The sequence below is a fragment of the Beta vulgaris genome, chromosome 8 (genome assembly GCF_026745355.1).
Source record: "Beta vulgaris subsp. vulgaris cultivar EL10 chromosome 8, EL10.2, whole genome shotgun sequence".
NCBI classification, from domain to species: domain Eukaryota; kingdom Viridiplantae; phylum Streptophyta; class Magnoliopsida; order Caryophyllales; family Amaranthaceae; genus Beta; species Beta vulgaris.
Genome location: NC_079209.1, coordinates 13,068,433 through 13,083,589, shown reverse-complemented (window position 1 = coordinate 13,083,589; position 15,157 = coordinate 13,068,433). Strand labels below are relative to the sequence as shown.

The window sequence follows — 15,157 nt, the reverse complement described above, 5'->3', positions numbered from 1 at the left end:
TGGCGTGGACCTGTAACAGGCTACGTCTAGAAGATAAGTCTGATGTGTTTCTTATTTTCACATTGTTTACTAGCTGGAGAGTGTGTATATCTCTACGGGTGTTCCATTCGGACTATTCTATAGTCTATCCAATCCGACATCTAAAATTTCCGGATATAAGAAAATTTCGGATATCTGAAATTTCGAATCGGATCGGATATCCGATAACTAAAAAATTTGAATTTTTTTATGAAAAGGTCGAAAAAGAAGTTTCATATTAGATCGGATCGCCGCATATTTTCGGATATCAAGTCATGAAACCGTATATTTTCTAATATTCGGTTACATAACAAGATATTATGGATATTTGATACAAAATATCCAAAATTATCTGCTTGTTTCGAATATTTTCGGATATCCGAAAATGAAAAATTCCGATCCGTACCCCATCAAAAATCTTTAGATTTTCGATCCGAAATATCCGATCACCAGAAAAAGCGTATGAATATGATCGTGAATCAAATTTGCACATTATTGACCTCTACTTAATACGATTCATGTTCTAGTTTTATGTAATCAAACAACCAAACAATCGATTTCAACGCCCTCAAAAGATTAATCTAAATTGATTGATTTTTTTTAATCTAGATTGATTGATACAACACACAAAAGACTCATTTTTGTTAGTGATGTGTTTATTAGCAATCATCATATTACTGAAATCCATAACCAATTGACCAAATTAATCTAATTAGGCGTGAGATATATTTAGGTCTTGTAATTAGCGAAAATAAACATATGGTTGATGAAAGCATTTAAACACATAGGTATCATATGACGATATAAAAAATATAAAAAGAAATAGAAAAGAGAAATTATAATATATATAAAAAGCATGAGTTCTTTGAGGATCTACATCATAAAAATTAGATTGTTAGTATAATAAGAAATAAATTGAAATTTGTTATGACAGACGTTAGACAGAAACAAATAATGAATGCAAAACAATGAAAATCAGACCGCAGATTTACGTGGTTCACCAATTTGGCTACGTCCAAGGACAGAGAGAGATTATTTTATTATGTGAGGAAAAACAGATTACAGAGAGAATTAAGTCTAATCCGTCGTATAAAACAATTAGATTAATGACCTATTTATACTCCCGTGTCAAAAACGCGTTTTCCGGACAAAACGCCGAGCTGTCCGACCTGCCCGGGCGAAATCCGCCCGACCAGGCGGGATTTCGCTTTTCCAAAACAGCTTGCGCGCCTGACTGAAAGTCCTCGGGCGAGTACCTACCCGTGCGAGGCGCAAGACGAAATAGTTTCGTCAGTTCTTCGTAAAACAGTCATAACTTTCTTGTTTCTCAGCGGAATCGGGCATATGACCTATCGTTGGAAAGCTCTTGGAACAAGCTACCAGCTCCAATTTGAATGACATCAAAACCATTTATATATTGAGAGATATGTGCATTCAAAGTCAGCCTTATGTCATCCCTTCTTCACGCATTCTACCAAACACCTTCAAGGCACCATTCAAGGCACTATTCTTATAAATCTCCACCTTGACTTGAATCCTCTCACAATAAGTCAGAAAACAGATGCATCGATCACAACGGCCAAAATCTCCCTACAACAGACTTGTCCCAAAAGACAACCAGACTAGAATAGTCCCTTAGGACCCCAGATATGCCCCAAGAGGGCAACTAACAATCACGAACATTGAGTAAGTCCAATCAATGTTGAAACTTACTCTGCATAACCGGCTTGGTGAACATATCATCAGGATTATCAGCAGTTCCTACCTTTTTCACCTTAATTTTAGTTTCACTCCTCAGGAAATGATATCTCACATCAATATGCTTAGTCCTCTCATGATGGACTTGATCCTTGGCTAAGCATATTGCACTCAAACTGTCACAATACACAATAGCCTGATCGTGATGTAAACCAAGATCACTAACTAGTCCTTTCAGCCATATCCCTTCTTTAGCAGCTGCTGTCAACGCCATGTACTCTGCTTCAGTAGTAGACAAAGTAACTGTAGCCTGCGAAGTCGCCTTCCAACTAATGAGAGAACCACCAAGAGTAAATACGTAACCAGTCATTGACCTCCTACTATTAACATCTCCAGCATAATCAGAATCAGAATAACCAGTGACTAAACACTTAGTATCATTCCCCTAAATAGGACCAATGTCAGACGTACCTCTAAGTAACGAAAAACCTCTTGACTGCCTGCCAGTGCTCCTTACCAGGATCACCCATGAACCTACTAACACACTGACTGCATGTGCAAGATCCGGCCTAGTTCAAACCATAGAATACATCAAGCTCCCTACTACACTAGTATAAGGAACCCGACTAATGTACTCCTTCTCCTCAGCAGTCTTGGGTGTAAAAGCAACAGACAAATGATTATTGGAAGCACTTGGAGTGTTATAGGCTTACGTTGTCATGCCAAACCTTGACAAAATTTCTGAATATAACCTTTCTGTGACAAGAAAAGTTTCTTCTGACCTCTTCCCTATAGATCTCCATCCCAAAATCCTTTCGCAGCACCCAAATCCTTCATTCAAACTCAGCACTGAGAAGACCCTTCAACCTCTGAATATCAGACTTGTCTTTGCAGCTATGAGCATATCATCTACATACAGACAATATAATAAATGACCATCATTAGCTTGATGTGATACACAAATCATACAATCATGTTGTAGCCTAACTCAATCATGTAGCTTATCAACCGCTTATACCACTGCCTAGGAGACTGCTTTAGTCCATACAAAGATTTTCACCTGCAAACATTGTCTTCTTTTCCAGGAACTTGGAACCCATCTAGTTGAGTCATATAAATCTCCTCTTCCAAATCCCCATGTAGGAAAGCTGTTTTCACATCTAGTTGTTCAAGTTCAAGATCTTGATGTGCAACTATTGCTAGTAGCACCCTGATGGAGGTATGTCTGACTACTGGTCAACTCCTTCCCTTTGCGTGAACCCTCTTGCAACAACCCGAGCTTTATACTTTACCCCCCAGAAGGTGAAGACTGTTCCTTCTTTTTAAAGACCCATTTACATGTAACAATCTTCCTCTCCTTAGAACGTTTGACTAACTTCCAAGTCTGATTCTTATCTAAAGACTCCATCTCATCTCCAATTGCAGCGAGCCATTGAGCAGACTTGCTTCCAAAAACAACTTCTTTATAGGTGGATGGCTCATGAGTTTCAACCCCCACCTCCTCAGCAACCTGTAGTGCATAACCAACCATGTCTTCAAAACCATACCTCTTTAGAGGTCCCACACTAACTCTTTTCAATCTCTATCAAGTGTTATGCTTGGTTGATGTACTTCAGATGTGGTTGACTGATGACTAGAAGACTTTTCAGTAGCACCATGTTGATCTTCTCCACCTTGGTGCTGTGATTCACTCTCATCATGAGTGACTTGTAGCTCCACTTGTTTATCAACATCACTACTAACGAACATCACTACTAACGGACATCACAGTAGACTTCATAGGAGAGTTAAGCATAGAATTTTCATCAACTATTACACTTCTACTAAGTATAACACGACTCTCAGAAGGTGACCAGATTCTATAACCCTTAACTCCACTCCCAAAACCCACAAATACACCCTTCTTAGCTCTAGCTTCTAATTTACCCTCGTTTACATGATAATAAACAGTAGAACCAAAAGCTCTCAACAGAGAGTAATGTGCAGGCTTACCAGACCACACCTCATAAGGTATTTTACAGTCAATACCTGTGTGATGTCCACGGTTGATCAGATAGCAAGCTGTACACACAGCTTTCACCCAAAATCTCCTAGCTAACCTAGCATTTGAGAGCATGCACCTCGTTCACTCCAACAGTGTCTGATTCATGCGTTCTGCATCTCCATTTTTTTGTGTCGTATTTCTAACAGTATGATGGCGAGCAATCCCTTCATTCTTGCAGAACTCATCGAACTCAGACCAACATAACTCCAGACCATTATCAGTACGCATCCTTTTGATCTTCCTCTCAACTTGATTTTCCACTAAAACCTTCCACTGCTTGAAGTTCTTGAAAGCCTCGCTTTCCTGCTTCATCATAATTACCCAAGTCATTCTTGAATAATCATTGATCATCGACACAAAATACTTGTGTCCTCCAATAGATGCAACTCGGGAAGGTTCCCAACAATCAGAATGGATATAATCAAGGGTACCTTTCGTTGTATGAACCGCCTTTGGGAACTTGCTGCGATGAAGCTTCCCAAACACACAGTGTTCACAAAACTCTAGATCCTGCACCTTGTGCCCACATTGAAGATCTCTCTGTGACAGAATTTGCACCCCCTTTCACCCATGTGCCCAAGTCTCATATGCCACAAGTTGGTCAGCTCCTCCTTGTAAATCTCAGATAATGCAACAGCAGTAGAACCTGTCACAGTAGAACCTTGAAGAATATATAATGTACCATTTTTAATACCTTTCATAACCACCCTTGAACCTCTGTAGACACTCATAACTCCACCTTCACCTTGAAAACTAAACCCCTTGCTATCAAGAACACTCAAAGATATCAGATTCTTTATCATCAGTGGAACATGCCTAACTTCGTTTAAGGTACATAATTTACCATCATGAGTTCTCACCCTGATAGAGCCTATTCCAACTACTTTACAGGCAGCACTGTTGGCCATAGAAACATTGGCCCCATCTATCTGCTCATAAGTTAAAAATCACTCCCTGCATGGACTAATATGATAAGACGCCCCAGAATCAAGAATCCACATATTCCTACAATGTTACTGGTTATTTACAACTAGGGCCAGGTCTTCCTCAGAATTACCTTCAGTTTCTACGAGAGCAGCAGAACCTTCATTTGTGTCATGCTGCTTTTTTTTCTAGGACTTACATTTTTCTAATGCCCCATTTCCTTACAGTAATAACAGACATCAGTAGTTTTAGGACCCTTAGAATTCAAATTTTTATAGTTCATTTTCTTTTTACCAAATTTCTTTTGTCCCTTATAACTATTAATCCAGATGCCTGATTCTCTGTACTAGAACTAGATGCCTGATGACGGACCTCTCTACTATGAATAGCAGATCTTCCTTCTTCTAACGACAGACTATCTTTCCCAACAATAAAAGAATCCACAAAATTCTCATATGATACAGGCAAAGATACTAACAATATTAAAGCGGCATCCTCATCATCTAATTTAACATCAATATTTTGAAGATCTAGCAAGATAGTATTCAGTTTATCTAAGTGATCCCTTAGAGACGTACCTTCCTGCATACGTAGGCTGAATAGACGTTGATTCAGAAGCAACTTGTTGGTTAGAGATCTCGTCATGTATAAACTCTATAATTTCAACCACAGACCAACAACAGTTTCCTGCTTCGCATTGTTGAATGCGCCTTTTCCTCCAGAAATTCCGTCTCAGCGGTGACTGAATACATTTACTTCTTTGCCAACGGTGCCCACAACCCCTGTTGCTTTAGTAAAACCCGCATCTTGATTTGCCACAGACCGAAACTATTCCTCCCAGTGAATTTATCAATCTTCACATTCATCCCAGACATCTTTCTCACACAGATCGAACCCACAGCTATTGATACCAATTTTTTATGACAGGCGTGAGAGAGAAACAAATAATGAATGCAAAACAATGAAAATCAGACAGCAAATTTACGTAGTTCACCAATTTGGCTACGTCCACGGGAAGAAAGAGAGAGAATATTTTATTATGTGAGAAAAAAAAGATTACAGAGTGAATTAAGTCTAATTCGTCGTATAAAACAATTAGGTTAATGACCTATTTATACCCCCGCGTCAAAAACACGTTTTCCAGACAAAACGCCGAACCGCCCAACCTGCCCAAGCGAGATCCGCCTGACCTACCCGTACGAGGCGCAAGACGAAACAGTTTCGTCATTTCTTCGTTAAACAGTTATAACTTTCTTGTTTCTCAGCGGAATTGGGCATATGACCTATCGTTGGAAAGCTCTTGGAACAAGCTATCACCTCCAATTTTAATCACATCAAAACCATTTATATATTGAGAGATATGTCCATTCAAGTCAGCCTTATGTCTTCCCTTCTTCATGCATTCTACCAAACACCTTCAAGGCACCATTCAAGGCACTATTCTTACAAAATTGACCCTCAGGATTCATATGCCTTTGTCCCCTGGGTCTTGAATAACGATCCGCAAAAAGAGCAATTTCAAAACCTAATGGAGATTTGATGGAAATTGTAGGTTTTGATTATCGGTTTCATGTATTTGAGAGAGTTTTCAGAGATATTTGAGTGTAAAAGTCTTATAAAGGCATATGAAAGTAATGTCAATCTTCGTTTCCAGATCCGAGTGGATTGAGGTCTAGGGAAAATCAGAATAACGGGATAAGTTTCGTGGTGCGCTGCGGCACACACGGGGTGTTGCGTTTATGAGTTTCACTGACTGCCTCGGTGTTGCGCTTGCGCATCCTGGTGCGTGGAACGCATTAAGCTGCACGTGGGCAACTATTTGTTATTCGAAATTAAAAGATTCAATTTATCTCTGATTACATTAGTCTAAATAGAATAATTAGATCTAAAACAAAGCTAAGGAAGTTTCTAAATTTTCCATTTGTATTCACTATATAAATTCGAATATTCAAAATTATATAAAATACTACGTTTGTTTCTAAATTGTTCTTTGAATATACATAGTTTGGTTCACCCTTGCCAATGCAGAATTTTGATTATATCATTAATATGGTTATGTTCTATTCAGCTTAATATTTTTTTATTTAAATTTATTTGAACTAAACCGAATTTAATAGACCATATTTTCTGAACGAAGGTGTCAACATTATTTTTGCTAAACTAAACTTATTTGGACTTATTAGATATTATTAGTCCTTATTTTTAGTCATGTGAACTTACTTTTTCTGATAAGGATTGTACTAAGATTAATTGAACAATCTATATCTCTAATTACGCAAGAGTAAAAATTATAAAAAATTTGATATGTGAAAAATTTATGTTAAGATGAATATAATAAAATCACACATGACTATGTTTTTCTCATGTACAAATCACAAAGATAATCAATTAAATATGAAATAATACCAAAGTTCACAGTTTCTAGATCTAAAACAAAAGGAGATAGTATTTGATTAGGATTTGATCATTGGATGCCGATTTTGTACGTTATACAAATAATGCATATGCATCCAGGCCACTTGTGACTTATCTGACCGGATATCCGAATTTCGTATAGTAATGCCGGATTGAAGAAGTTGTGGTTAGTGGTTACTAAGACTATGTTCAATGAGGGGAGATGGAAGATTTGCGAAAGGTTTGTTGATATGTTTATGGGGGAGAGAAACAATATGATTTCATTAAGGTAATATGATTTTATTAAGATGTGTTCAATAATGAACAATGACTACAATATATATAGGAGTACATAGGAACTCCTACCCGAAAATAATCTCCAGAAGATATATTATTCTTAATACTTATTTAACACTTATTGGAAATAAATCATAAGATAATATTTACCTAAGATAATATTATATCCTAACTACTAATATATCCTAGAGATTTTTATCATATCTTTATTATCCTACTTTATTTCTAACATTTCTGGACCTTGACAGAGCCACAGAGGTACCAGGGTTTACATCCACTGGGTGTATTGCAATATGAAAAAAGTAAATACTTCAACATGATTAGTGATGACAAATGGGTAATTAGAGTGTCTAATAAAAATTGATCTACAACAAAATCGTGGCAAGTTGATCCAATACTTCTGTTTTTCATTGTTATTTTGTTTTTGTTTTGTTTTTTAGTGAAAAAAGAATTGCAATTAAAATAGTACGTAAGAAAAGGAGAACTGCGGCTGCCCTCAGCAGTCTATATATTGAGTGAAATACAATAGGAAATGATCACTACATTCATTGCATAAGCACATTATTAAATTGCTAATCGATCACTATAAACACAAAAAATGGCACAGAAGGGAAACGGTGCAGCTGCAATAGCAATGGTACTAAGTTGCCTTATGATAATCTCATTGTTTGCTAATGCAGCAAGGGTTCCGTCGTCCCCTTTCCCCGTCACACAATCCAATCCACAAGCTCATACTAAGGAGATTGTCTATTATCCTCAAGGTAACTAGCTAATTTCTCAATCTATCATAGTACTTGTTCTATACTCTATAGCACTAAAAAAAAAATACTTATTCATTATGTCAGAATCATACATAAAACTTTATACCCCTTTCGCCCTTTCGTTATTTTTAATTAGATGGTTACAGTTACTACATACTCACATAGAAGTATATATTAAGGTAAGGTGAGGAGAGGTAGAGTTGTGTGGGGGAAACATGAGGAATAGTGAAGCAGAGAGGCGAGGCCATTTATGACATTTTATAGGATCGGAGCTAAAATTTTGCCACCAAGTAACTTTTTAGGGTAAATATAGCATTATATGTAAAACATATATTATTTTCGACAGTTAGAGCTTACAAACACTTAAGTCAAGATTATCCTAAATTGGTCAAGAAAGAGGTATGCAACCATTACATATGTAGCCAAAAAAAACGCTAATAATGTTAAAATAAGTAAAGGAACTTTTAAAATGAATTATTTCGTCCCATATCACTCCTTACTGTTATCAAGGATTCAAGGTACGAGTGCACTCATGGTACATGTACACCCAGGTATTTTTGTAATAAATTACAACTTCAGGGGCATATTTGTGATTCTGCATACTCTCTCTCCTCTTCATTTTCCGCGTGTTCTTCTCTTCTGCGTGATTTCATAGCCATTTTTTCCGGCAATGTTGTCGGGCTTGCCACTACTCATTTCCGACGGCGGTGACCGTTCAAATCTTCGTCATTTTTATCGTAGTCGTTGTTTCAGGCCTCATTTCTCTCAATTCTTTCTCTCTCTTCTTTCTTGCTCTTCTTTCTCGCCGGAAACATAAAAATCAAAACTTCCACGATCTGAAATTCGCGAAATGATGATGATGAGGCGACTGAAATTCCACGATTTGAAAATCGACATATCTAAAATTCGCGAAACAAAAAGAAACGAGTTGAAATTCGTCGATTTGTTCAATTTCTCATTGTTGCTCATTTGATTTTTTTTGTTGTTTTGCTCATTGTTCTTCATTTGTTCAATTGATCTATTGTTGTTGTTCTGTTGTTGTTGTTTCAATAGTTCTCTCTCTCCTCTTTCCTTCCAAAAACAACAATGGAGATGTAAAATTCGCGAAAAAAAAAAGAAATTTTCAGATCTGAAATTGAGGAAGAAGATGATGAGCAAATGACAAAGTTTGCTTATTTGGGTAAAAGTGTGCTCATTTTCTTAAATGAGTAGAAATGCTTGCTCATTTTGCTCATTTTACTTTTTTACTCATTTGTTCATTTTGCTCATTTGCTCATTTTGCTCATTTTGCTCATTTGCTGAAAATAGCCTTGGGTGTACCATGAGCATGGTACACCCAGGTTTACTATAAAGATTCTCTTCAAGGTACATACCTTTAGATTATAAGTATCAACTGTTATTGTATAGGATAGGTAAATGTGATGCGAGGTAGTAGAAAGATTATTTTATTTGGAGCAAGGAGAGTGTCGAGTCAAATTTTTCATAGAAGGATTAAACTAACAATGGATCATATTAAAAATTAAAGTAAAAAACTTATATGGACTTGGTTTACACCTAAATTAGTATGGATATATTGCTAATTCATGTTGTTTATGAAAAAACAATGGTCACTATATAAAGAAATAGATATAAATTATGAGTAGATATAGATTTTGACTATGTAAAAAAATAAATTACTATGTTAAAAAGTGAAAGTATTATTATGATATTTAATGTGAGATGGACTGACTGTATTAGAAAAAACAATCGCTATGGTAGATAATAACTGTATAGTGTAACTTAAGATTTTAAAAGATTACTATATGTAAAAAAAAGGTCACTATCTCTATTATATAAGCTAAGGGGGGAACAATGGTGTCCCCTTTTGAATTTAGATATTCACCCCTCCAAAATTTAAAACCATTACACACATAAACTTACTAAAAAAAATTCAACCAAATCTCTATTAAACCCAACAAACTCATACAGTTGTAAATCACATAAACTTGCCAATAAAAAGATGCAATCAAATTAAATTTAGATCCAATCAACTAAAAAATTTCGTAATCAAGAACTTAACAAAAATTAATACCACGGACAATAAAAAAAATGACATTCTCATTATAAAGACAACTCATATACAAAATTAATCACAAATACAAAGTTAAAAAAAAATTCAATTTTTTCATTACTTGGATATACAATTTTATCACTGATAGTTACTTTAGAAATATTTTTAGATACTATTTATAAGTAATTAAATACTTCTTACTCACCAAATGAAGGTGAACGTAGATACGTACTTTAATAATTTTATTTATTTCTTTTAATACCGAGTAATAGTTATGCCTAAAATGTCACCGCACGCATAGCGTGCAGAAAAAGCTAGTGTTAAATTAGTGGCTTTGGTCCACAATACTATTATTGTGAAACATGTACACGCAAGACTAACTAAAAAATAAAAGTTTAAAGAGTAATATAAGATAAATAAAAATAGAAAGTGTAAAAAATATTGTGGGATGGAGGGATTAGAAAAGAAAATGTAAAAAGATGTTTAGTACGAAATAGTAAACTTTCCTCGAAATTATAGTAAACTTTCTTAACCTGGTTCCAGCAAGAAATTTCAAAATGAATTAATAATATTTAAATAAAAATGTATAGTAAATGTAAAATGGGCCATCCATTTGCTGATGTTTCTCACCATCTTGGTTTCAAACCTGCATCTTCTACATGAGTTGAATTGCTGCAAACTAGTAAGCCAATCTGAGTTTTAATAAATATGGCAGCTATTCTTCCATACATAATGGGCGTGTTCGGCAACAATAGTTGTGGTGGTAGCTTTTAGCTGTGAGAGTAGATGTTAGTTGTACTGGTAGCTGTTAGTGGTTGGTGTGTGGCTGTTAACTGTTATTAGATGTCCAAGTAGCGGTATAAAAGAATATGTCAAAGTAGTTGTTTAAGAATAACTAGTTAAAAACTCAAATAAAACTTTAACATATATATAATTTATACACCACTAAAACCTACCCCAAAAGTTATAATTGTAGCTTTTGACAAACACTACTAAAGACTACTTTTTGCTACTAAAAGCTACTTACACGCACCACTACCTTGCCGAACATTCTTATTTTCTCTAATTAGTGTTTTGACCGAGTCAAGACACTAAAAGTTACATAAAAAGCTTGTGTCGAACACGCCGAATGTCTTGTAAAATTTGAGCCCCTTGTGTTTATGGCCCTGGGCGGGTGGCCCCACTTGCCCCGGCCCAAGGATGGCCCTGTAGAGATGTAATCCAATTACCTGTTTCACAAATCACAAGTCAAATTTTGGTCTTTTTTGTTTTCAAGTTCCTATAATCTTTCCCTCTTTCTTCGTTCCACTCAACACGTTGCCATTACTAATTAGAGCGCATGATATTTTTTTATCTGTTAAATTGATTATATATGTATGCAGACCAATATAAGAGGAACATTTTTTTCCGATTTTTTCACCAAATACTCGCGACAAATTGAACAATTCACCATATACCCTCAATGTTTTAAAAATGCACCATATACCCCTAAGTTTCCGAAAATGTTCACCAAACACCCTTTTTCTAACGGACGTTAGGTTGCCGTTAAAGTTATTTACAATATTGCCATCATTAACCCTAATCCCTAATTCTAACCCTACCCCAACCTTAACCCACCCTCCTCTCCCCCAAACCCTAACCCTACCTTACCCACCACCCATCCCCATCCCCTCCAGCCGCAGGCCCACCCCACCCTCCCCTCCGCTGCAGCCCCCACCCCCTCCCCCTACATCGCCGCATCCCCATTATCCTCTCTCTATCCCCTCCGCTGCAGCCCCTACCCATACCCCCTGCCAACCCATCCCCCACCCCTCCCCTCCCCTTCCCTCCCGTAGTCCCGCTACCCTCGAAAATTCAAAAATCACCAACCCTACCCTCCCCTCCCCTCCCTCGTAGCCTAGAAATTCGAACAACTCCCCCACTTAGCTTGAATTTTCGCGACAATTTCTCAGATCTTAGGGAGTTTGTGTGAGGGGAGAAATCACAGGGAGGGGAGTGCGTTTGGGGAGTACGCAAGGTGGTCGGAGGTTGGGTGGCGGTGGTTCGGTTTTTGCGCAGACAAAAAAAGAGGAGGGGTGGGGAATGGGGAAATCAGCAGTGGAGGAGGAGAGTTGGGGGAGGCGTAGCGGCTGGGTGGAGGCGGTGGGGTGGGGCTGAGGTGGAGGGAGAAGGGGTAGGGATGGGGGCTGGCAGGGGGTTAGGATTAAGGGTGGATTAGGGTTTGGGTTATTCTTTAGGATTAGGGTTTAGATTTTAGGGTTACGACTTAATGATGGCAAAATGGTAAATAAAGCTAACGGTAAGTTAACGGAAGTTAGAAAAAGGACATTTAATGAACGTTTTCGAAAACTCAAGGGTATATGGTGCATTTTTGAAACATTAAGGGCATATGGTGAATTTTTTAATTTGTCGGGAGTATTTGGTGAAAAAACCGTTTTTTTTAACGATATAGGAAGAACATTATCAATCTTGAGTTTCTTCATGAATTTGAGATTATTACAGGATGACACCTCAAATTTGTTTTTTGTGTTAGTCAGGGAGTATCCTCCACCGATAGTAGGGGCAATCTCCCCTCGGGGTATTGAAGTCAACTTAATGGGTAAACCCCTCCCAACTTTGGTTGCTATATTCACAAGAATCTGAAATCGAACCCCTTACCACTTGTTTGAGAGCACTTACCAGGGCCGGCTATGGGCCTGTTTAAACAGACCCATAGCACAGGGCCTCAGTTTTTTTGGGGCCCCATACTCTGATATCTACTGTTTTTTTAAAAAAAAAAACTCTTAGGCTATTCCCTTCTTCGAACAATGGAAGTTGGAACCTTTCGTATTCCTCCTATTAAGGGCTCAATTTATTGGAATATTTTGTTTTGTGTTTTAATTACTCTTGATGCCTTACAATTCCCATAAATTTTTGCAACTTTCCAAATTACATTTATTCTCTATTCTCCAACTTCCTATAAATTATCTTTAACAAAACTTGTACTTAATTCTGACCTCTGTCCAGTCTCCATTAACAATGGTTCCAAAAACATCTCTTCTCAATCCTTGAGAATTGAATTAATATCTATGGAATAATTGATTCCCATTACTCCTCAATTCAATCACATATAATCGACTAAATTTTTTCCCTTGATATATATTTTTACCCATTCTTTACATATTCATCAGAAAACAAAAAAATTAGTCGAATTTTTAAATATAATTCATTATGCAAGTATTGAATCTTTGCTCGAAATTCGGAAATTGAAAGGATTAACTGAGAAATACAGAAAGAAACTATGGTTTTGCCATGGAGAAGACTAAAGAGGACTGCGCAGCTGTCGCCGGAGTTTACGGAACCGTGGCGGTGCCACTGGTGCTGGAGTATGTTGTGCGTTGAACTTTTCAATTTCTCATAAGAATTTCAGTAGCTTAGCCATAAAGAAAAAAAGAATTTTGGCAGCTTAATTTAGTTATTATTTTTAGGGTAATTAGTTATCATAATCTTCTTAATGCTGGTAGATGAATTAGTTCAGACTTATTGTGTTGGTAAATAGACAAATAATCCATCAGATATAGTACTTTTAATCTATTTTAGTATTTTATTTTAAGTTGAGATTATCAATGATTAAATGTTGTCTTCTTATTTTCAGGCTTAAATTATAATTTTAGATTAATTGAGTGTGGATTTGTAGAAGGTTGATAGATTGAAGTTGTATTAAGACTTTATTTTAGATAAAGCTGTTTGAGTTTTTGGTGCTTTAATTTGTAATATTTTAATTGTAATATTGTTATAAATTCTTATTTTTAAGATTGTAGCTTTAATTTTATTATTAGGGCCTCACTCTCTTAAATTATAACAGGGCCTCCAAAATATTTAAAACGGCCCTGGCACTTACCACTTACACCAACCAACTTTGATAACCCTCAAATTTGTGATTTATGGTTATAATCTTTCCAAAAAAAATTAGTGGGTAGAATGCTATGAAATAAAAAGACTAATTAAGATTCATAGCATGCTCACAAAATCTCATATATTTAAGACCGTCTTAAGACAACTCATGATAAGACAAGGGTAATTTGTTTACCAAATGGGTCATTGGTGGCCTTATTATAATTTTATTGTAAAACAATCTCACCAGACTTGAAAGCTAGTGACTTGTGTGTGATGGAATGTTTTGCTTTGTGATAATGTGTTTGATTTGTTGAAAAAGGTTGCCGGTGTTGCTGGTTTAATTGGAAGCCCACTATCACATGTGGAGCCGTATGTTGTGGAGATGGATGCAGTTGCACCTAATCTGCACCAATTGCACCTACCCATCTGAAGTGGCATCGTCCGAATTCCTAAAGCCGCTTTAAGCTTTACTTTGCAACATGTACCTCTCAAAAGTATTGCTTTAGTTCTATTTTCTCATAGAATCAAGCTGGAGGATTTACCTCTCAGCGATTTATTTCCTTGCATTTTGACAAACTTGTATTGGTACCGTGGTTTAATTCATAATGAAATCATGTTCTGTTAGTATAACTCAAGATGCTTGTGGTTAGGTATGAGGGGGACATGTCACTGCATTTTTATTTGATACTGTTTAATTTACCAATGTCAAAACTATTCTTTTAGTGAATTAAAAACAAACAAAAACACACACACATAAAAAAAATAGACATTAGGAGGCCTTCCTTACGAGGTGAACTCCTAATCCATCGGATACAAGGATGGTAGAAAGGGATGAATGATTACAAGGTGTAATAATAAATGAATCCGTAACTTGATGACCAACATTAGCAATCCAATTAGCAGCGTGATTACCTTCTCTAGAAACATGCTTGATTTTCCAATAATTGAACTTATTGAGGAGGAGGCGGATGTGATGCATGTGTGAAGCATCAAGTTTGATAAGTCTTAGTTCGGTTGGGACTCTCGTTATGTAGTTCCCTAGTTCTATTTGGAAGCTATGTATTTTAATTTCTTTATAACTCTTTATTTTAGTTG

The 15,157-nt window shown here is 36.5% G+C and overlaps 2 long non-coding RNA genes across 2 annotated transcripts; both read left to right on the top strand.

The window, feature by feature from the left end:
• The first annotated feature begins 7,660 nt into the window (after positions 1-7,660).
• On the top strand, positions 7,661-14,692 carry LOC104883092 (uncharacterized). Its single transcript, XR_788497.3, has 2 exons — positions 7,661-8,136; positions 14,382-14,692. It is a non-coding gene; the product is annotated as an uncharacterized LOC104883092 (long non-coding RNA).
• LOC125492360 (uncharacterized) lies at positions 8,150-11,580 on the top strand. The gene is made up of 2 exons (XR_007268930.1): positions 8,150-8,654; positions 9,502-11,580. It is a non-coding gene; the product is annotated as an uncharacterized LOC125492360 (long non-coding RNA).
• Positions 14,693-15,157: the final 465 nt, after the last annotated feature.